This window comes from Monodon monoceros, unplaced genomic scaffold (assembly GCF_005190385.1).
Source record: "Monodon monoceros isolate NGI ecotype Baffin Bay Population unplaced genomic scaffold, NGI_Narwhal_1 Super_Scaffold_7, whole genome shotgun sequence".
NCBI classification, from domain to species: Eukaryota; Metazoa; Chordata; class Mammalia; order Artiodactyla; family Monodontidae; genus Monodon; species Monodon monoceros.
Genome location: NW_021703784.1, coordinates 88,075,418 through 88,099,672, shown reverse-complemented (window position 1 = coordinate 88,099,672; position 24,255 = coordinate 88,075,418). Strand labels below are relative to the sequence as shown.

Genomic DNA, 24,255 nt, shown 5'->3' with positions numbered 1-24,255 from the left:
AGAAGACCTATAAAGACCCCCTAAATATATTGTTTTATTTTTTTCTAAATTTGGGATCTGATATTTGAGGCAAACCAAAAAATTAGAGCAGATTTGATGACTCAAGATAGGACCATTGATGCGGAGAAACAGTATTTGGCTATCTACTTAAAGGGATAAAATGCTTTAAATAAACATAAAAGATTATAACAGTTTTGTAAGAAACTTTCCTTTTTCCATAAGTGAATAAATATTTTCCTTTTTTGTTTTAAATTAACCAGTTGCATATAAAGTCAAACCTAAGCAGAGAATATTATTCTGATAAGATATGGCATCTCTGCTACGTGGGAAGTTTATGTAGAAGATAAAGAATGATATTTTATTATCCATTAAGAGTTTCTAAGACTTAGTTTTCAATTTGACAGAGAAAAAAGCCAAATTTTAATTTTGCATCAATGCATGTTTGACAGCAAAACTTTCATGAGTCTCCCCAAACCTCTTTAAATTATCTGGTGAGTAAGTCCATTGAAACTGACTTAACTTTGCCAAAATTTAAAACTCTTCATAGAGCCTTTCAAGCCCAGGTATTATAAAACCAAGGCAAACAAAATTAACTTCCCTCATACCTTCTACTACTTGCTGTACACAGCAAAGTCTTTTTTCCTTTTCTGTGTTTTTTCTTATTTTGGATCAAACTTGTACTTTAAGACAAAATTACTCTCCTTTTTTCTTTGAAAGCAAATGCCTCAATTTTACATACACAGTGATTTTCTCAATGATTATTACTCCTAGTATAGTCTCAGTAACTGATATTAGTTATAATTTTTAACCAAAATTACCATCTTCTATTGAAAGAGGAAACTGGAAGATGGTACTGAAACTTTATTATATCTAAGCACAATTTTAGCAATTTATCACAGCTCATAAATACATATAACAAGTATAGCTACAAACATCCGTTTTCTGCCTTATTAAAGTGGCAAGAAAGAACAGGTTCATTACTATGAACCAAAGATAAAGCCACTCCATACCACATGCAAATAAGAAGTAAATAATATAAAATTAAAATTATGCTATGTAACCAGTTGTTCCCTATTCAGTCTAAGAAATTATCTAAGAATTTAAAGATTATTCACTAACTCATTTTAGTATTAGTTGAAGGATTTTGGTTATCTAAAGATCTAAGAAATTTTGTTCAGTATGATATACTATAAAACATATTTATACTTTTTATAAAAAAATCTTGTCAGAATTATGATTCAACTTAATTAAATCCACACCTACATTTTTAAAAATCATTTTCACATTTGTTCTCTTTTTTCAAAATTTGTTTATTTTTGGCTGCTTTGGGCCTTCGTTGCTGCCTGTGGGCTTTCTCTAGTTGCTGCAAGCAGGGGCTACTCCTCATTGCGGTGCACAGGCTTCTCATTGTGGTGGCTTCTCCTGTGGTGGAGCATGGGCGCCAGTAGTTGTGGCACGTGGGCTCAGTAGTTGTGGCTAGCGGGCTCTAGAGCACAGCCTCAGTAGCTGTGGTGCATGGGCTTAGTTGCTCCGCGGCATGTGGTATCTTCCTGGACCAGGGCTCGAACCCATATCCCCTGCATTGGCAGGTGGATTCTTAACCACTGTGCCGCCAGGGAAGCCCCTCACACTTACATTTTTATGAGCTTAAACATTATATAGATTTAATGTTAGTAAACCAGTATGAGAAGTTTAGAAATTTCAGACTAATTTATCTCTTTATGAGAAAACAAATCCAAATTTTATAAAAAATAAAGCTCTTATAAATCTTATAAAATAGATAATATTTTTATAATCTTAGAAAAGGTTTATATTTTATGCCATATTGAAACAAGTAACAAACATATAGTTATCATTTATCTTTAAACATAAAATTATTTAAGTAATAATATAATTTAAAAAATTCACATTGTTTATATGATCTTGGACTCTAAATGTTTCTATGATAGCAGTGTCTATAATAAACATATGTCTTAGTACTTTTAAAGGATCATTGATTCATTTTACTTATTTACTGTGAAATTTAAAAAATTCTAATTTTTATATGTGCATACATATAACTAAAACAATTGGAAGATAATCTATTTAATTAAGAAATGTTATAATCTACTTTGTACCCTCTGGAATTAGGAAAATATTTCACACTCAAAATGAAAGGTTAAAGCTTTCTTCAGTTACAGACACATAGACAAATTATGTTTCAATTCTACAAACTAAATCCTGAGTCAAAAGTAAACACAAAATGAAAAATCATCTTTTCAGGTTTCAAAGAGCTGTTTTCCTTCTCAGTGCATATGCAATTTTTAATTGATATACACTCACAAATAAATCAACAGGCTAAAAAGCAATTTTAAAAAACTAACAAATAAATAGACTAACAAGCCATATATTCCCTCCTAGCTCAAACAAAATAGAATAGATCTCTATAATCTTTTTGATGGAGATTATCAAATATTTAGACCATAAAATCAAATATTTGATTTTTATTATTACCATAGTAGAATAACTTGTTGTCTGTGTACAAACTAGAAACAAAAACAAAATGATAAAAACAGTAGGAAGTAAAGAAAAAAAAGTCACAAATATCTTAGTACTATTGTCATTTGGGATTCACTCATGGAACCAAGAAAAGATATGCCTGGGTTTAAATCTGTCACAGGGTACACTTCTCTGCCATTACTGCTTACTTGCTGCCATCAGGTGTGTCCATCTGGCATTTCAGTGGATGATATACAGTTTTCTTTCTTTCTTTCTCTTTCTTTTGTTCTTTTTTCATTTTCTTTCTTTTTTTTTTTTTTTTTTTGCCATTGACATAGACTTTTATTTCCCTGTGCCATGGTAGTATGGGGCTTTAATATCTGACTTTTCCTTATTTTGTTGACATATTACAAAAAAATAATGCAATGTAAAATGAACTACTTCCAGTTCATAAGCCATTAAGAAACAGAAACAGCAAATATCATTATTCAAGAAGGAGTCAAAGGTAATGAATGAGTAGGATCTACGTACCATTCACTTTATGTGTGCAATGTCATTTAATCCATACACCAGTCTCATGAGATAAGATTCCTATTTTATAAATGAGGACCCTGAGTCCAAGATCTCCTTAAACAGTGGTGGCGTTTAAGCTGTGGTTTGCCTAACCAAAAAGCCTGAGTATATTTTCCATTGACTATACTATTTACTAACCTCTCCATGGGATTTACTGAAAAAAAAAATCTTAAATACAAGGAAGTGTTATCCCTATTTTAGATTCCCTAAGTATCAATCTTTGATTTTCACAAAGGCACAAGATTATTTTTGTGCACTTATTTGAGTTTCAAGCTTTGTTCTAGCCATATGCCAATAGAACTATAATTTACTCAACAGTTCTCTTGTATGAATTCATTTTTAATTTAAATTTATTTAAAGAGGAAGCTTTATATCACTATTATAAAGGTAAATCCACCATGTTTACCAGAAAGAGAACAAAAAAGAGAAATAACTATGAAAATATGGGAGTTCATACAGCTTCTAGAATGCTCTCAGGCAGGCATCCTCAACTGTGTCTCCTGGAACCCTGGGGTGGTAGTGGTGATACAGGACTGGGAAGTGAGAAGGCTTCTTGCAGGTAGAGGAGTGGTCTGCTGGACGAGTTTCTTGAGAGTCCCATCCAGGCCTCAATGTGATCACATCATTTACTTTTCTACTTTCAGACATCAGAGATTCATGGTATTATGGATGAGATTCAGCCCATTACATGAAATTTTCTCTCTTAAACATGACAAAATTACAGTAACAAGGATCCATATGTTATTGGAGCAGGAGCTTTAGAATTTCAAGTGTAATAATAATCAGAATAAATTAGTTTCTGCTGTGTACTTATTTTGGTTTTCCTGATATAAAAACTTGCACTGAATGCTGATATATATACATAACACCCAGTGACTGTGTAATCAAAGATTCTAAAATGAAAGTTTAAATACACTGTATCTCCAGTACAAATCTATTCAAATGGCTGCTTCTCCTGGCTCTTGGCTCCAAACTTACAGTTCCATAGAGAGTAATCTTCATTAATTTTGGAAACTTTGGGTCAGTAATCCAGATCAATAAAGTTTTCTCTTAAAATCTTTGAGCTGACGAAACTAAATTTGTATTCCAAATATGTGATTGGACTTCTATTATAAAAAGGCATATGAGCTTCACAAAATTAAATTATCTTTTATGTATATTTTCATGAAGTTTTAAATCAGAAGTTATTTTTAATTGAATTTTTTTTATCTGATTAAAAATAAAAATTGGTGGGTCAGAGGCCTGGGAAGAGTAATAGCATCAGCTGAATCACTCTAAAAGGTGAATTAAAAGGAAATTTGTGGACTTTCCTGGTAGCGCAGTGGTTAAGAATCCACCTGCCAATGCAGGGGTCACAGGTTCAATCACTGGTCCAGGAAGATCCCACATGCCGCAGAGCAGCTAAGCCTGTGCACCACAATTACTGAGCCTGCACTCTAGAGCCCAGGAGCCACAACTACTGAGCCCACACACCAAAACTACTGAAGCCCGTGAACAGGAGCCCATGCTCTGCAACAAAAGAAGCCACCACAATGAGAAGCCCGTGCACCACAATGAAGAGTGGCCCCTGCTCTCCTCAACTAGAGAAAGCCCTTGTGCAGTGACAAAGACCCAATGCAGCAAAAAATAAATACATAATTAAAAATTTTTTAAAAAACAGGAAATTTGTAAGGCCTATTAAATGTAGAATCATCGGTTGCATCAGTACTACTGGAAATCAGAATGGCAGAGTCAAGCGAAATCACACAAGGATGAGCCAGAATATCCTAAATGGAAACCCACTGGTGGGAGCAGAATGTTTAAAGTTAAATTTTTTAAAAGGTAAAATCATGACTTTCAGGCTCACTCAAAAACAACTTTTTTTTTTTTTTTTTTGCGGTACACAGGATTCTCACTGTTGTAGCCTCTCCCGTTGCAGAGCATAGGCTCTGGACGTGCAAGCTCAGTGGCCATGGCTCACAGGCCCAGCCACTCCGTGGCATGTGGAATCTTCCCGGACTGGGGTATGAACCCGTGTCCCCTGCATCGGCAGGTGGACTCTCAACCACTGCGCCACCAGGGAAGCCTGAGAAACAACTTTTGTCATAGATTTTATTTAACTCATTAATTAATGAGGAAACTGGGAAGATGTTAAAACTTGTCCACACAACACTTAAGAAACTAGGGTATTTGTAGTAAATTTAAGAAAGTAATGTTAGAATAAGATTGCCTGGTTACATACAAAACTTGTTAATATCTCACAAAGCAATAAAATATAACTGTGTACACACTACTATATATAAAATAGTCAACAAGGACCTACTATATATCACAGGGAACTCTACTCAATATTCTGTAATAACTTAATGGGAAAAGAATTTGAAAAAGAATAGCTATATGTGTAAGTGAATCACTTTGCCGTACACCCAAAACTAATACAACATTGTAAATCAACTATACTCTAATATAAAATAAAGATTTTTTTAAAAAGATAACCTTGTGGTTATCTGTTTTACTGAACAAAAATTGGCACCTCTTCTAGATTAAAAAAATAAAATACCTAGGAATAAACCTACCTAGGGAGACAAAAGACCTGTATGCAGAAAACTATAAGACATTGATGAAAGAAATTAAAGATGATACCAACAGATGGAGAGATATACCATGTTGTTGGATTGGAAGAATCAACATTGTGAAAATGACTATACTACCCATAGCAATCTACAGATTCAATGCAATCCCTATCAACCTACCAATGGCATTATTTACAGAACAAGAACAAATCATCTTCAAATTTTATGGAGACACAAAAGACCCTGAATAGCCAAAGCAGTCTTGAGGGTAAAAAACGGAGCTGGAGGAGTCAGACTCCCTGACTTCAGAGTATACTACAAAGTTATAGTAATCAAGACAATATGGTAATGGAACAAAAACAGAAACATAGATCAATGGAACAAGATAAAAAGCCCAGAGATAAACCCACGCATCTATGGTCAACTAATCTGTGACAAAGGAGGCAAAGATATATAATGGAGAAAAGACAGTCTCTTCAATAAGTGGTGCTGGGAAAACTGGACAGCTACATGTAAAAGAATAAAATTAGAACACTCCCTAACACCATACACAAAAATAAACTCAAAATGGATTTGAGACCTAAATGTAAGACCAGACACCATAAAACTCTTAGAGGAAAACATAGGAAGAACACACTTTGACATAAATCACAGCAAGATCTTTCTTGATCCACCTCCTAGAGTAATGGAAATAAAAACAAAAATAAACAAATGGGACCTAATGAAACTTAAAAGCTTTTGCACAGCAAAGGAAAGTATAAACAAGATGAAAAGACAACCCTCAGAATGGGAGAAAATATTTGCAAACGAATCAATGGACAAAGGATTAATCTCCAAAATATAAACAGCTCATGCAGCTCAATATTAAAGAAACAAACAACCCAATCCAAAAATAGGCAGAAGACCTAAATAGATATTTCTCCAAAGAAGACATACAGATGTCCAAGAAGTACATGAAAAGCTGCTCAACATCACTAATTATTAGAGAAATGCAAATCAAAACTACAATGAAGTATCACCTCACACTGGTTAGAATGGGCATCATCAGAAAATCTACAAACAACAAATGCTGGAGAGGGTGTGGAGAAAAGGGAACCCTCTTGCACTTTTCCTGGGAATGTAAATTGATACAGCCACTATGGAGAACAGTATGGAGGTTCCTTAAAAAACTAAATATAGAATTACCATATGATCTAGCAATCCCACTACTGGGCATATACCCACAGAAAACCATAATTCAATAAGACACATGCACTCCAATGTTCATTGCAACACTATGTACAATAGCCAGGTCATGGAAGCAACCTAAATGCCCATCGACAGATGAATGGATAAAGAGGATGTGGTACATATATACAATGGAATATTACTCAGCCTTAAAAAGGAATGAAATTGAGTCATTTGTTGAGACGTGGATGGATCTAGAGACTGTCATACAGAGTGAAGTATGTCAGAAAGAGAAAAACAAATATTGTATATTAACGCATATATGTGGAACCTAGAAAAATGGTACAGATGAACCGGTTTGCAGGGCAGAAGTTGAGACAGAGATGTAGAGAACAAACGTATGGACACCAAGGGGGGAAAACCGTGGTGATGTGGGGATGGTGGTGTTCTGAATTGGCCAATTGTGATTGATATGTATACACTGATGTGTATAAAATTGATGATTAATAAGAATCTGCAGGGCTTCCCTGGTAGCACAGTGGTTGAAAGTCCGCCTGTCGATGCAGGGGACACGGGTTCGTGTCCCGGTCTGGGAAGATCCCACATGCCGCAAAGCGGCTGGGCCCGTGAGCCATGGCCGCTGAGCCTGCGCGTCTGGAGTCTGTGCTCTGCAATGGGAGAGGCGACAACAGTGAGAGTCCCGCATACCACACACACAAAAAAAGAATCTGCTGTATAAACAAACAAACAAACAAAACAAAACAAAAAAACACAGTTAATCTACAGCCTCACTCAATTTAAGAGTTTTAATCAATTGGAAACAAGTCAAACTAAAGACATTTCCTTTGGTTTTCGTCTGGTGGCCTTCAGTCCATCCCACCCATCTTTTTGATTAATTCATATATTTTGGTTTACATTTTCACAACAGTATAACAAGAGAATAGTGATCCCTGGCACAAAATAAAGATATCCTGAGCATTATCTGACTCATTTCCCATCCCTTAAGTTCAAAGCAGAGGTTGGGATGATCAAAGGTAAAAAGAAAATCCCTTTATTAACAGCAATCCAAACGAATATGGTAGGGGTTTCCTGCCACCAAGGAGCTAAGTGTGGAAGTTCCAAATGTATTGATATTTGGACCTATACCACTATGTTGTGGGTACAACTGAAAATAAGGGAGAAATTGCCATACTACCTGGGAAAAAAAAGGAACACTGGAGAACAGGAGTCAGGTAGTCACCCAGCTGTAAATACTTGATGCTGGAAGAGTACAATACATGCCTTGAAGTGCACTGTGGGTAGACTGAGTATCACCAACTGAGCTGCTTGAGAACTTGCAACAGACAATCAGGAGAAGTGCAGACAATGATTTTTAGGAAAAATTGAACAAGAGTTTAGGTGATGATGAGTACTGGCATGAACTTGTTGCAATTCAAATGCTAATGACCAAAACAACTGTTGATAAAGGTGAAAAGCAGTTAATGGAGTGTTAGGACAGCAGAGAAGTAAGTACTTTGACAAAGTATCTGTCTTGGAAATTCCCAAGGGAAGACCAGAAGGAGAAGGGACTTGCATCCTGTTTGAAAGTTATAAAATTGGCCCTGTGGACTCTAAGATCAACTAAAAAAGCACATTTCCATGGAAAGTACAAGTTGGTGATGACCGTGTGGTATTAAGATTACAAATAATACTGCATAAGGGGGTGAAGTCAAAGAGTTCTAAATCTAAAGTTACTATATGCAGAGAGGAATTATATCATTTCTCATCATCCGGTCAGGGAAGAATAGATATTTCCTGTACTTCTCAGAATGTAATTAATATACGTTTCTCTCAAATAGAAAGCCCTGATTATCCTACTGAAGCTGTCCTGACACACCCATAGTGTGTTAATCTCACCTGATTAAAAAAAGGAGGAATAGAGCTTGGCATCAGATGAAATTTTGTGGGTAGAGGGGGTTAGCAAAATAGCAGAGGTTAGATCAATTTTTGAAGAGAGAAAAAAATCTGAATGAAAGAAATTAGGATGAAAATAGTCTTTCTCTATAAAGGGACCTTCTTCCCCGCCTGCCTCCTTAAAGCTTAACCTCTTGAATAAGTACCCTTATTCTGTAAGAAAATTATTATGTGGCACATATATCTAAGTTTTCTCCTCCTACACTGTAATTACATTTCATTTTCTCAAGGCTTTAATTAAGTCTTATACACCTGTATGTTTTATATAATAGTGTCATGGAAAATAAAGATAGAGAACAGTAAATAAAGTGTGACTTGCCCTATAGTAACCTCTCCAATGGCACTAGTTGGAAGAATTTTGAGTCCTATCGAGGAAACAGTGAGACCAGGAGTTCCAGACAAGGCCTTGATCCTAAGGAACTCCTCTTCAAGACTTTGGTAAAAGTGGGTGACAAGCAGAATACCCCAAGGAGCACTAATAAACAGACAACAAGAAAAACTAGAATAAAATCTACACTAGACAACGGACCATTGATTGTAGTGGGATAGAAGCTTTGTAGAAGTCTCCTCAGAAATGAAGAAACTGTACATGAGCACGCATGACCACAGGCAAGCTGCTTGTCCACAGCAATACCAGATAGAGCCTGAGATTTTTCAAATGCAGGTACAATATTATTTTCACTGGATTAGTTTTCACAGGAAGAGACTTAATGGGAATACAACCCTGACAGGTTCCATGAAGGTAAGAGCATACCTCATCTTATTGTGCTTTGCTTTATTGCACTTCACAGATAGAACGTTGTTTAAAAATTGAAGATTTGTGGCAACATTTCTTCAAGCTAGACTATCAGTGCCATATTTTCTAGAAGTATTTGCTCACTTCATGTCTCTGTGTTACATTTTGGTGATTCTCACAATATTTCAAACTTTTTCATTATATTTGTTATGGTGAACTGTGATCCATGATCTTTGATGTTACTATTGTAATTGTGTCGCGGCACCACAAACTGTGCCATATAAGGTGGTCAACTTAATAAATATTGTGCGTATGTTCTGACTGCTCCACCAGCCGGCTGTTCCCCCATCTCTCTCCCTCTCCTCGGGCCTTCCTATTCCTGAGGACAAAACCATATTGAAATTAGGCCAATTAATAACCCTAAAATGGCCTCTAAGTGTTCAACTGAAAGGAAAAGTCACAAGTCTCTCACTTTAAATCAAAAGCTAGAAATGATTAAACTTAGTGAGGAAGGCATGTTGAAAGCTGACATAGGCCAAAGTCTGGGCCTCTTGCACCAGTTAGCCAGGTTGTGAATGTGAAGGAAAAGTTCTTGAAGGAAATTATAAGTGCTGCTCCAGTGAACACACAAGTGTTAAGAAAACAAAACAGACTTATTTCTAGTTATGGAGAAAGTATTAGTGGTTTGGATACACCAAATCATACACAATATTCCCTAGAGCCAAAGCCTAATCCAAAACAAGGCTCTAACTCATTTCAATTCTGTTAAGGCTGAGAGAGGTAAGGAAGCTGCAGAAAAAAGATTTGAAGCCAGCAGAGGTTGGTTCATGAAGGTTAAGCCATCTCTGTAACATAAAAGTGTAAGGTGAAACCATGAGTGTTCATGTAGAACTGCAGCAAGTTATCCAGAAGATCTAGCTCAGATAATTAATGTAGGTGGATATACTAAACAACAGATTTTCAATGTAGATGAAACAACCTTATGTTGGAAGAAGATGCCATCTAGGACTTTCATAGGTAGAGAGGAGAAGTCAATGCCTGGCTTCAAAGTTTTAAAGGACAGACAGGCTGACTCTCAGCCTGTCTAAGGGCTAATGCATCTGGTGACTTAAAGTCAAAGCCAGGTCTCATTTACCATCCCCAAAATCCCAGGGCCCTTAAAAATGATGCTAAATCTATTCTGCCTGTGCTTTAGAAATGGAACAACAAAGTCTAGATGATGGTACATCTGTTTACAACATCATTTAAGCCCACTGTGCAGACCTACTGCTCAGAAAAGATTCCTTTCTAAATATGACTTCTCACTGACAATGCACCTGGTCACCCAAGATCTTTGATGGATATGTACAAGGAGATTAATGCTGCTGTCATGCCTGTTAACACAACATCCATTCTGCAGCCCATGGGACAAGGAGTAATTTTGACTTTCAGGTCTTATTTAAGAAATACATTTCACAAGGCTATAACCTATAAATGGTGATTCTTCTGATGGACCTTGGCAAAGTAAATTGAAAACCTTATGGAAAGGATTCATCATTCCAGATGCCATTATGAATATTTATGATTCCTGGGAAGAGGCTAAAATATCAATATTAGCAGGAGTTTGGAAGAGGTTGATTGCAATCCTCATGGATGACTTTAAGGGATTCAAGTTTTCAGTGGAGAAAGTAACTGTAGATGTGGTGGAAAGAACTAGAATTAGAAGTGGAGCCTGAAGATGTGACTGAATGCCTGCAATTTCATGTTAAAAATTGAACAGATGAGGAATTGCTTCTCATAGATGAGAAAGAAAGTGTTTTCTTGGGATGGAAGCTACTTCTGGTGGAGATGCTTGAAGATTGCTTAAATGACAAGAAAGGATTTAGAATATGATGTTAACTTATTTGATAAAGCAGCAGCAAGATTTAAGAGGATTGACTCTGATTTTGAAAGAAATTCAGCTGGGTGTAAAATGTTATCAAACAGCACTGTGAGCTACAGAGAAATCTTTCGTGAAAGGAAGAGTCCATCAATGGGGCAAACGTCATTTTTGTCTTATTTAAAGAAATTGCCACAGATACCCCAGCTTCAGCAACCACCACCTAATCTGTCAGCAGCCATCAATGTTAAGACAGGAACCTCCATCAGCAAAAGATTAGGACTTCGCTAAAGGCTCAGAGGATGGTTAGCATATTTTAGCTTTTTTTTTTTGCGGTACGCGGGCCTCTCACTGCTGTGGCCTCTCCCGTTGCGGAGCACAGGCTCCGGATGCACAGGCTCAGCGGTCATGGCTCATGGGCCCAGCCGCTCCGCGGCATGTGGGATCCTCCCGGACCGGGGCACGAACCCGTGTCCCCTGCGTTGGCAGGCGGACTCTCAACCACTGCGCCACCAGGGAAGCCCTAAAGTATTTTTTTTAATTAAGGTATGTACATTGTTTTTTTAGACATAATGCTATTGCACACTTAATAGGCTAGAGTATAGTGTAAACAAACTTTATGTACTGCGAAGCCAAAAAAAATTTGTGTGACTCACTTTATTGTGATTTAATTTATTGATGTGATCTGGAATTGAACTCACAATATCTCTCAGGTGTGCCTGTAGTAGAGAAGATGCACTCTCTTCCATAAAGTAAAACAAAAGAAACCACCAGAACCTGGGTTCAAGATTCTACTTGACCCCTAATAGTTATGGGAATTTAAGCAATACAATTCACTACTTTGAGCCTTACTCATTAATGAAATGGTTATGTTAATACCTTCTTGGAGTGTTGTTGTGAGGTAAAATAATAATCTGTAAATATAAAGTTTTGATAAAATAAATGTTCTATAAATCTAAAGTATAGATAATATGCATACAATAAAAAGATTCTTTCCAAATCTTTATGCCTATCTGAACTTTCTCCCCTTCTTTAGTTGAATTTACCCAGGTAGGTATAGTCATTCATTCAACAAACACTATCCTTATCACTAGAATATGATTCCCTTACCTTTATATCCCATTCCCTCCCTCCCCCACATTTAGAAGACTGCCATAGTAGAAATGTAATATTTGTTAAATGATTAAAGCCATGACGGATTTATTTAGTGCCACATTTTTCCTGATTCTTTGCTTGCTGCTTCGAATGAGATAAATAAGAAATATCCCTTGTCCCCATCGTCTTCATCTTTTTTCTGTCTTAATTATATAAACTTTTAATCATTGCATTTTGACTTCCTAGTTTACCACCAAATGTGATTCTTTTCAGTAAGGAAGTGCACCTATACAGAGCAGTTCACATTTTATGCATATTTAAGGAGCCCAGTGAATTGAAATCTGTGTTTACATCTTACCACGTTGTGGTGCCATTTTAGGTGATAAATACAAACCCAGTGTGCTTATCTGGCTCAGTTTTAAATAAAGCACATTTTCAATCATGTGTCTATGAACACATCTTTGTTTTAAATGTGGCCACAAAAAGGAATCTTAGCAAAATTAAATCAAAAATTAAATCAATTATAATTATCATTATTCTATTGTGGTTTTCGTAATACATAATACTATGTGAATTTAGCAAGTGTCCTTTGATAACCCCTCTGTATCTGCCACAAAGTACACATGGCTGCTGGAAACCTCGCAGAGTATCCTCCTCCTCCTGCTGGTACATATGTGAGGGTGGTGAGAAGTGAAGGTAAAATAATAATAAGGAATAAAAGGTCCTTCTCACCCTCAGATGATGTCTTAAACTTCAGTGGGTTTCTGTAGGCCCCCCCTCAGAGAGGAAAAGGGCTACTGTCAAGTGAAAGCTTGCATTTCAAAATCGTCTCTCTGAGGCTGGTGAAACCATGATTAATTGTAACTTCTTACATCATTTCTCATATCCTCTCATTTTTTCCTTTATCATATTACATGTTTCCATTCACTCAGTGCTGTTTTTTCCTGCTGTGTGCCTACCATTTGCAAAAGACATATGTAAAAGGCAGTATTTGATTACTTTGGAATTTTAATTTTGCCATAACTTTATTTTTATTTTTGTATATAAAAATAAAATGCTAGCTATTTTATCTTATGCCAAAACTAAATATTAAAATTCATTTTTCATTTGTATAGTAACTTTCTTAATATCTCCAAACTCAACTTTATGTAGTTTCATCCCGTATGGATCAGTTTACCATTTGCTTGTTCATAGTTATTTCTAATTTTCAATGTGGAGAGATTCTCCCTTCAATGACACCAAAAGTTCCTGGAAGTATGCTATCTTTTCTTTTTTTCCGAGTTTTGAAAAATGAGATGATTCTCTAAGCAGAAAGGAAGAGGAAGGTCATTCTTGACAGAGAGGACATTGTAGGCTTAGGGTCATATATGTGGAATATGGCAACTCAGAGATGTGAGTCCAGCTCAGTACCACTGCAAAACCCACAGAGGCCCTCTGAGTTCATATGCAATAAGAAATCTAGTTGTTTGAAAAGTTCTCTAATAAGTATACAAATTTTGGCAATCATCTATGTGAGAAAACATTTCCAGGTGACCCTTGATTTGAAAGTCTAAGCAGATTCTGGAGATATTTTTGTCTGTTTCTTTTTCTGGTGCTATTTACATAAAGGAAACATTGGCAGAAATCCTCAATCCTGGTGTACATCCAATTTCTTTTTGTTTTGATTGGCTAGGCTTCAGTAAATGATTTTCACATTAACAAAGAGATATTGAAATACTAATTTGGAATCCTGTATTCCTTTCTGATGCTGATGTTGATGAGTCTGAAGTTCATGAAGGTAATGTACACAGGTTTTGACTTATGAAAAAAGTATGGCATTTATTTCAGATTACCGGTTATATTACAGTAAAGTAGACTTCATTTTTGACTTGGAGAAAGGAAAGGAAAGGTAATCAGATGCCACTTAAAACAAATTTCTAGATTGGAAATATGTAAAAAAGTTTCATTGTCTGCCATAATTTTGGTAGGTTATATTCAATTACTAAGAACTATTTAATTTGTTTAGCTCAACTACTTTTGAGAAGATGCAGCTTTGTGTGGTTATATGTAATTTAGCTCTAATTGTTAAGCTTTAAGATCTTGGAAACAGAAATCAGCAGAAAAACTATATTCTTTGAGAAACTGATTTATCAGTTGCAGAGAGGTTGGAAATAGTAAAGACTTTTGATGAAATTTTAGTAGTTTAAATACATGATTATTTGTGGAATATAAGGAGGAGGAGTCCAATATGATCTAGTGGGTGAATTAATGAATAACAAAATAATTTCCTTTTATACATGATGTGCTATTCTGTGCTGGCTACATTGTACAAATATGCATTGTACATGTACATTGTACAACTGGCTACATTGTACAAATATACATTGTACAACTACAGTAAGATAAGAAAAGCAAAGGTGAAAAAACTTAAGAGGAATGAGGCCATTTATTTTCAACAGTTTATTCTGATTTTAAAAGTGTTCCCTGAGAAATGTTGGACAATATAAGAATATAAAAAGGAGATTAAATTATTGATAATTCCAATATCCAAAGTTTAATATTTTGTTATGCTGAAAAGTTTTTCACTACTCAGATGATTAATAAATAGATGGATAAAAAATAATGAAGGTAGAAATAGATATATATTTATAAAATTGGCATTAAACTACTATCCTGCAAATACATTATTGTATATTTTTTAACTCAATACTTGCTTTTAGCATTAGGCTATATTAAATATTCTTCAAAAGTATAAAATATTTGATGAATAACATTCTATAACATATGAGTAACATAAATTACTGAACAATCTCATCTATTAATTTGTAGGTTAGTTCTTTTTTTCCCCTGTAAACAATTCCATAATGCATATTCTCACCTAAATTGCCACACCTATGAATGAAGTTTTGAGGAATTTAATTCTGGCCCAAAGGATAGAAAAATACTTTTGTCCTCTCTATATAGACTTCCAAAATCATTTCCAGACCTGCACCACAATTTTATCTTTCATCAGCAGTAATAATTTCTGGTCACACCATACCCTCTCTCATAAAGTACTAGTCCTAAAAAAAAATTTGGCAGCAAATAGAATTTAGTTATTTTAAATTAAGTAATTATATCAATATTAAAGTAAAACACTTCTTTAAAAAATTGTACCCATTCTTTCACATCTATTTTTATTGCTGTATATGTTAATAAATTTAGATTTATGACATTTTTACATATTAAAAATTAACTTCGATCATAATTATTACAAAATTTACAAGTTTATTTTTTAATCTTTTAATGTTATCTGTGACTATTCAGGGTTTAAAATATCTATAAAATGTGTACTTAATATGTCACCTTATTCACCTCTGATTATTTTCCCTTAGAACATCATCATTTTACATTTTGTTTGTACTGTTTTTGGTGTTTTAAGACTGTTCATTTTTACACATAACTTGTAAATTTATTGGGCGGCATATAGTTTAGTTGTTCTATGATGTAAAGATCCAAACTTAATTTTTTCCAACCACTTTTCTAAAAACTATATTTTAAAAAAAATACTTTTCCATTAGTTTGTAATGCTCTCTTTAAGATAACATTTAATTCTTACATGCCAAAAATATTCAACAACATTTGTAGGTTTCTCCTGGCTCGGACAACATAGGAGATTTAACTCCTCTTAAATCGGATGAGAGGTGCTACGGGGAAGTTAGTCATAAATGCCAGCACTTACTTGGGAGCAGTGTGTGTCACACTGCCCAATCATTTCCATCTTGAGTTAGTAAAACACTGAAAACTCTTTAGCTTCTTTAGCAGGTTTCTTGTATAGTCTGAATGAAGAGAAATAAATGGTGTTTGGGGGGAGAAATCACAATAACAGGACAATTTTTAATGAACAATTATGTCTCCGGATAGAGTTTGGAAAAACCAGATATAGCTATAAATAAGGTTGAAATTGCTTCGCATAATAATATAAAGGAGTTTTTTTCATTTCTGGCATGTCATATTTCTACCAATTATTGCTTTAGGAAAACAATCATTCTTTATTAATATGGATTTAGACCTTATTGAATCTGAGAATAATTTTATTTCCTTAGAAGATATATGTGAGTGTGCATCTCTGGTGTGTGTGTGTGTGTGTGTGTGTGTGTGTGTGTGTGGCATAGCCTAGTCTGAATCAACTCTTTTGCTGAAATTACTCTGCCCCTTTAACACACCATATTAAATATGATAGGGCTTCCCTGGTGGCACAGTGGTTAAGAATCTGCCTACCAATGCAGGGGACACGGGTTCTAGCCCTGGTCCGGAAGATACCACATGCTGCAGAGCAACTAAGCCCGTGCACCACAACTACTGAGCTTGCACTCTGGAGCCCGCGAGCCACAACTGCTGAAGCCTGAGCGCCTAGAGCCTGTGCTCTGCAACAAGAGAAGCCACCGCAATGAGAAGCCTACGTACCGCAACAAAGAGTAGCCCCTGCTCACCGCAACTAGAGAAAGCCCGCACACAGCAACAAAGACCCAACACAGCAAAAAATAAAATTAATAAAAATTTTTTAAATGATATTATTCCTAGATTGAGCGTTGCAATTTGGGGAAACGCATTGGTGAAAGATTTTGAAAAAATGTTAAAGATATTTTTTCTCCTTTTTTGACATTTTTGTGGAAGTATAATATATATATACAGAAAAATACGCAAATCAGAAATGGGGGGATTAATTTATAAATTTACTACACCTGTAACCAGCACTGGCATGTAGGAACAGAACATCCTAGCAGCATCCTAGAAAAATCTAACATGTAATCATCTATTCATTTCTCCCCCAGGGTAATCACTATTCTGATTTTTAATATTATAGATTCATTTTGCCTGTTTTAAACTGTACATCAATAGAATCATATACTTTTGGTATCTGGCTTCTTTGGCTCAAAATAATATATCTGAGATTCATCCATGTTGTTGCAAGTAGGTGTAAATCATTCATTCTCATTTCTGTAGAGCATTCCATTGTTTGACCATATCGTATTTTATTCATTCAACTCTTGATTGGGATTTGCGTTGTTTCAATTTTAGGGTAACTTATGAATAGTGCTGCTATAAACACACTAATATATGTCTTTTGGTGTGCACATTTCTGTTAGTTACACACCCAGAAATGGAGTTGGTGGGTAATAAATTATGTTCAGTGTAGTTTTGTGCTACCAAGTAATTTTCTAAAGAGTTTGCTAACAACTTATATACCCACCAGCAGTGTATAATGAGATTCCCTATTACTCCAATTCCTTGATACCTGTTGCTATGATCGCTTTTACGTTTTACAATGTCCCTTGGGTATTCAGTGAAATTTTATTGTAATTTAAATTTACATTTCCCTGATAACAAATGAAATGGGACACTTTTCATTTGCTTTTTGGCCATTTATGCACATCCTTTTTTATAAAGTAACTCTTCAAGTTTGCTTTTTTCTACTGATTTTAATCAACTTGTAAAATTTTCTTTTGCTATTTTTTGAGAACTAGATATTTATCGAATATGTGTGCTACAAATATCTTATTCCATTCTATGTATTGCCTCTTCATTCTTATGACCCATCTATTGATGGAAAAATGTTCTTAATCTTCTTCATACATTGCTATTTATTTTTTATTTCCTTTTTTAAAAGTATTTTTAAAATTGAGCATGAGATGGCTACGCCTAATCCAAGTTCAGGAGACATTCTCTATGTTTTCTTCAAAAGTCTGTATTAATTTACCTTCCATAACAATGTCAGCAGCATATCTGGCATTGAATTTTTGTTGTCATAAGAAGAACAAAGTTCCTTTATTTCCTGTATGGAATCAACTTACCTAGCACCCTTCATTTTATTTTTTTGAATTTTATTTTATTTATTTATTTATTTATACAGCAGGTTCTTATTTGTTATCTATTTTATACATATTAGTGTATATATGTCAATCCCAATCTCCCAATTCATCACACACACCTCCCCCACGCCACTTTCCCCCCTTGGTGTCCATATGTTTATTCTCTACATCTGTGTCTCTATTTCTGCCCTGCAAACTGGTTCATCTGTACCATTTTTCTAGGTGCCACATGTATGCGTTAATATATGATATTTGTTTTTCTCTTTCTGACTTACTTCACTCTGTATGACAGTCTCTAGATCCATCCATGTCTCTACAAATGACCCAATTTTGTTCCTTTTTATGGCTGAGTAATAGTCCATTGTATATATGTACCACATCTTCTTTATCCATTTGTCTGTTGATGGGCATTTAGGTTGCTTCCATGACCTGGCTATTGTAAATAGTAGCACCCTTTATTTAAAATTCTACCCTTTCTCCATTGTACTGTGGTGTCACCTGTTTCATGAATCAGTTTACCATGTATGTATGCATCTTTATTGTGTTCCATTGGTCAATTTGTGTATTCTTGTTAAATTACCACACTCTTTTGAAAATTATAATTCTATAATAGAAATCAATATCTTGTACTGGCTCACTTTGTTCTTCCTGAAAAATACCTTGGCTATTCTTGGCCATGAAAATGTAATTGTGTCCTAGTTTACCCTGCTGATGTGGGTAATGGAATGAAGGATGCAGAGAGGTTGATAGAAGTTATAGAGCCAAGCCATACCCTGAGAAAAGAAAGGTGTTTCTTTCTTTGTTTGTTTGTTTTTTAATTTCAATCAAGTCCTCTTTCTCAAACATAGAAGAGGACATACTTCAGGTCAGGCATGTGCTAGTTTGTATGTGAGTAGTCTCTTCTAAAAGTTTTGGGTTTTTTTGAAAGACTTTTTTTCCTTAGTATCCAGACATATTTTCCTTTAGTTTTTCCCCAAGTAATCTATAATGTTTCATATATACAATGTTTTTATTTAAGTTGGATTGAAGCCAATTTAGGGATAACACTGTGAAAGGAAGGGTGGTTTTCGCCTGGTGTTCTGTCTCTAGAATAAAATTTCACAGCTGCAAAGAAATTTAGAGACAATATTCTGCCTTCGATCTTAGCATAAGACGAAATACAGAACTTGAGGAAAGGGCAGAATTTGAGGAATCTGCAGACTTTAAGTTTGAAGATTATACTCAAGATTTTATTTGAGGAACTACTAGTCAAATGTCTCATTGGTTATTATTAGTGGCAGGGCACTATAAATTCGATTGCAGAATATTCCATGTTAAGATAATAAATGGAACTGTCAGAGGTGGCTTTTGTCTTAGCTTTAACACACATTAAAGCAACACTAGTTATATTTATAGTACTGGAATGGAATCACTTCAGCATACTGATTTCATTTCTTCACATGTCAATAACTAACATTTTCATTTCCTGGACTTAAGCCAATCAGGAAAGAAAAATAGGATACTCATCATTTATAATAAATCATTTACCACTCAGTCAAGAAAGTAGGGTTGTATATTACTTTCTATAGCTGTCAGAAGCTTTAATTATTAATACAATTGTATCTTGGGTTATGAGGGCTTAAAACTATGGGGCTGATGACTTCTGAACTTCCATAAGTGACTTCAAAAAGACAATAGAAAGCTATAAGCACATTTTTATCATTCTTGTTTTTAAGTTCTCTCATTTGATACCCAATAGTTACAAGATAATTGTTCTTCTGTTTTTTGCCAAAGGCTTTTAAGTTGTATCTTTTCTTTTGTTATTGAATCCCAGGGTTAGTTGGTCTGAACTCAGTATTTCAACTAGCTCCACGCTGAGAACTATACTTGAATTGGTTCTGTGAAATGTGAAGGAAACAAAGACTGGATACATTGTCATTTAAACTTTCACTAGCCTGGACCCAAAAGGTTAGAAAGGTATTTTCCATATTCCAGTTTAAATGGGTATGTAAATAATATTTTAGAGACAAAAAATGTATAATATACTATTTATTACAAATATATGCAAATTATAAAGCATGATAAATTATTTAAATTTTGGGAGTAAGGACAATGTGAAGAACATGACCTTTAAATACCTTACTAATTGTTTAAAGCACCCAATAATCACTTAATTTTTTAGGAGAGTTTACTTTATTTGATTTGACTATTTGCTGTTAAGGGCTTAGACTACAGAAGTAACATGTTAACTTGTAGACCTGTCTAGTCAAAATAATAAATTTCTGGTAGAAAATAGAACTCTAAAGATTACAATTTTATTGCCCTAAGCTATTAACCAGTTTGATTTAGTACACATATTTTGTACTATCTTCCCAAGTGGATTATAAATACTCTGTTCCTAAAAATATCATTTGAACATGCTTATTAATTAGTAAGCTGCCTAAGTCTGACATATAATCACATTTTAAAGTGTTTATAAATTGTATTTTGACAGTTTTGGAGAACCCACCAAAAGTTCAAAGGACTCACCTGCCAGAGACAATTAAATCGTCTTGTCTGAAAAGCACACTTCATGGACTCAGGCAAATCTTTTCATAGCCCCTGAAATGATTCTCAGGTAACACTAGGACCTTACTTTCACTGACTCTATTTCTCTAAGTTTGTGTTCTTTCTTGTAATCTTGATTTTTTTGGTTTCTTTTTTTTCTTATTGAGTGTGTTATTTTGTTTGTATCTTGCCTAACTCATGGTCATGTCCATGCCTTTTCCATAAAAAGGCCCAGGGGCTTATTAATCTGTATCTCATCCTGGGATATACTACGTTGTCTCACCTGTATAGCAAAGAGAGTACTGCAGGTATGTGTCAAGCTGATTTGTACACAGTTGATAATTTATTCCATTATGAAAGCAGCAAAGATTGTATTCTGGTTTATGTGACCATTTGATGATCTCAGTCAGGTGGATGATGGGATCTATTCTTTGTTGGATAAAAGATGACAAAGGATCAAGTTTTTTAGACTATTTCATTTTAGTCTATTTGTGAGATTTACTGCCCACTGGAAAGGAGAACGGCTCTTTGAGATATGGAACTGTGATTTTTTTATGCTTCTGTGTTTACTTTGACTAGGGTAATCTCTGAGCTTTCTGTAGGTCTGTCATCTGTAAATAGAAAGGGTCTTTATATCTCCTTGTATGAATGTGAAACATTTTTTCTATGTTTAAAAGTATTAATAACTTAGATTAAAATACCTCTTAAAATAAGAATATTTTAATTGGTTCATAAATAAATGTATATAAATTAAATATTCCAACATTTCCAGGAGATAAACTAAATTTCTAACACTTTAATCATGCTCAGTATTTCTCAAAAGTGTGCTGTCTATGAGGTCAAAACTTTTCATAGTAATATTAAGACATTATATGCTTTTTTATTCTCACTTTTTATGGGAATATAGTGGATCTGTCTAGATGTTGCATGATATTTGATGAGAATATTTTTCAGACAGCTAATGGAAAATGTTTTTATGATTGCTGGAATTTTTAAGGTAGTAGCTTTTGTATGTAAATACATGCATATTCAGACATTGACTCAGTATATTCTCAGTAGTATTACTATCCTCTTACTAGCTGTACCTACTGCTATCTCCGTAACCCCATCATTGTCCATTTTTACTTGACAGAATGATAAATAGACATAGTTATTCAGATTTGGATATTTAGCACATATTTTATTAAAAGTGAATACGTACATCTATTAAGTCAAGGAAAAACTGACAGCACTTGTTATTAAAAATTTTTGAGCTTTCAAACAAAAATTATAATTTTGGAAAACTTGTATCTGTCACCAGGATCTTAAGAACTTGCTAGTAGTAAGAGATTTTTCTGATGAGATCACTGGTGATATTAACTAATACAATTTCTGATATCATATGATCAGTTGTGTTTACATTTGGAAGATGTGTATAACCCAGTGGACTAATATTTTCCAAATGACCAATGGAAGATCTTACAAAAGGAAGGGCAGAGAAAAGATCCATTCAAAAGACAGAATACATCAATGGATTTTAAAGAAACAGTATGAAAAATTTACTGATATGATATCAAATTCCACATTGCAAATAACCTTTAGAAATAACATATCATGTTTTTGAAGTAGTATCAAAGGAAAATATCTACAATGATCTAAAAAAGCTATTCAAAATACTCTTTGTTTTTCTAACTACATATCTAGTGAGGACAGACGTTCTACATAAACTTGACAGGTTGAATGCAGATATATATTTTATTAAGGAGGTCTATTTTATTAAGGAGATATTAAAGTATAAAATAATCCCATTCTTCTCACAATTTTATTTTGGAAAATACAGTTTAATAAATAAATCGTGTTTAGACATTAATATGTTATGGATTTATTATTGTTATTTTTAAATAAATTAGTAAAAAATATTTAAAATGGCTAATACAGTAAACGTTGAGAGATAAACCCACCGAAAACACTTTAAGTTTTTCAGATATTTTTAGGAGTTGTAGAGAGTTCTTGAGTCCAGAGTTTGAGCACTGATGATATTAGTCTTTCGAGAAAGAAAGAGAGTCAGAAACTGCTAGCTCAGAAACCTTCTTATATAAAATTGAAAGTTCGTATTAGTAAGAAGAATCCTTGGTTGAATCAGACTAGTTTGATACTTTCAGTTGAAAAGAGGAGAGAGAAAATCACTGAAGTCAAAAAGCACTATAGGAGGGCTTCTCTGGGGCGCAGTGGTTGGGAGTCTGCCTGCCGATGCAGGGGATGCGGGTTCGTGCCCCGGTCCGGGAAGATCCCACATGCCGCGGAACGGCTCAGCCCGTGAGCCATGGCCGCTGAGCCTGTGCGTCTGGAGCCTGTGCCCTGCAATGTCAGAGGCCACAACAGTGAGAGGCCCGCGTACCGCAAAAAAAAAAAAAAAAAAAAAAAAAAAAAAAGCACTATAGGAGAAATATAGTGGAGAGAATTTTTCTTCTTGGTTAGCCTCAAGATGAAAGAGATAATAATAAAGGCTTTCACATTATACAATTTGAGATTCCCTGACGAAATTTTGAGACAGAAGTTAATTCTCTTGCTTCAGAATGTGCTCAATACTGTATACTCAAAGAGCTTTATATGGTTAATTAACACTTCTTGTAGCCTTATGTAAATAATTAAGCCAAAGCCTATTGGGACTATCTTTTTTTTTTTTAACATCTTTATTGGAGTATAATTGCTTTACAATGGTGTGTTAGTTTCTGCTTTATAACAAAGTGAATCAGTTATACATATACATATGTTCCCATATTTCTTCCCTCTTGCATCTCCCTCCCTCCCACCCTCCCTATCCCACCTCTCTGGGTGGTCACAAAGCACCCAGCTGATCTCCTTGTGCTATGTGGCTGCTTCCCACTAGCTATCTATTTTATGTTTGGTAGTGTATATATGTCCATGCCACTCTCTCACTTTGTCACAGCTTACCCTTCCCCCTCCCCATATCCTCAAGTCCATTCTCTAGTAGGTCTGTGTCTTTATTCCCGTCTTTCCCCTAGGTTCTTCATGACCTTTTTTTTTCTTAAATTCCATGTATATGTGTTAGCATATGGTATTTGTTTTTCTCTTTCTGACTTACTTCACTCTGTATGACAGACTCTAGGTCCATCCACCTCACTACAAATAACTCAATTTCGTTTCTTTTTATGACTGAGTAATATTCAATTGTATATATGTGCCACATCTTCTTTATCCATTCATCTGTTGATGGACACTTAGGTTGCTTCCATGTCCTGGCTATTGTAAATAGAGCTGCAATGAACATTTTGGTGCATGACACTTTTTGAATTATGGTTTTCTCAGGGTATATGCCCAGTAGTGGGATTGCAGGGTCATATGGTAGTTCTACTTTTAGTTTTTTAAGGAACCTCCATACTGTTCTCCATAGTGGCTGTATCAATTTACATTCCCACCAACAGTGCAAGAGTGTTCCCTTTTCTCCACACCCTTTCCAGCATTTATTGTTTGTAGATTTTTTGA

At 34.8% G+C, this 24,255-nt stretch overlaps 1 pseudogene; it reads right to left on the bottom strand.

Annotated features, from left to right (window-relative positions):
* Positions 1-3,698: 3,698 nt before the first annotated feature.
* Positions 3,699-16,151, bottom strand: LOC114887596 (annotated as a pseudogene).
* Positions 16,152-24,255: the final 8,104 nt, after the last annotated feature.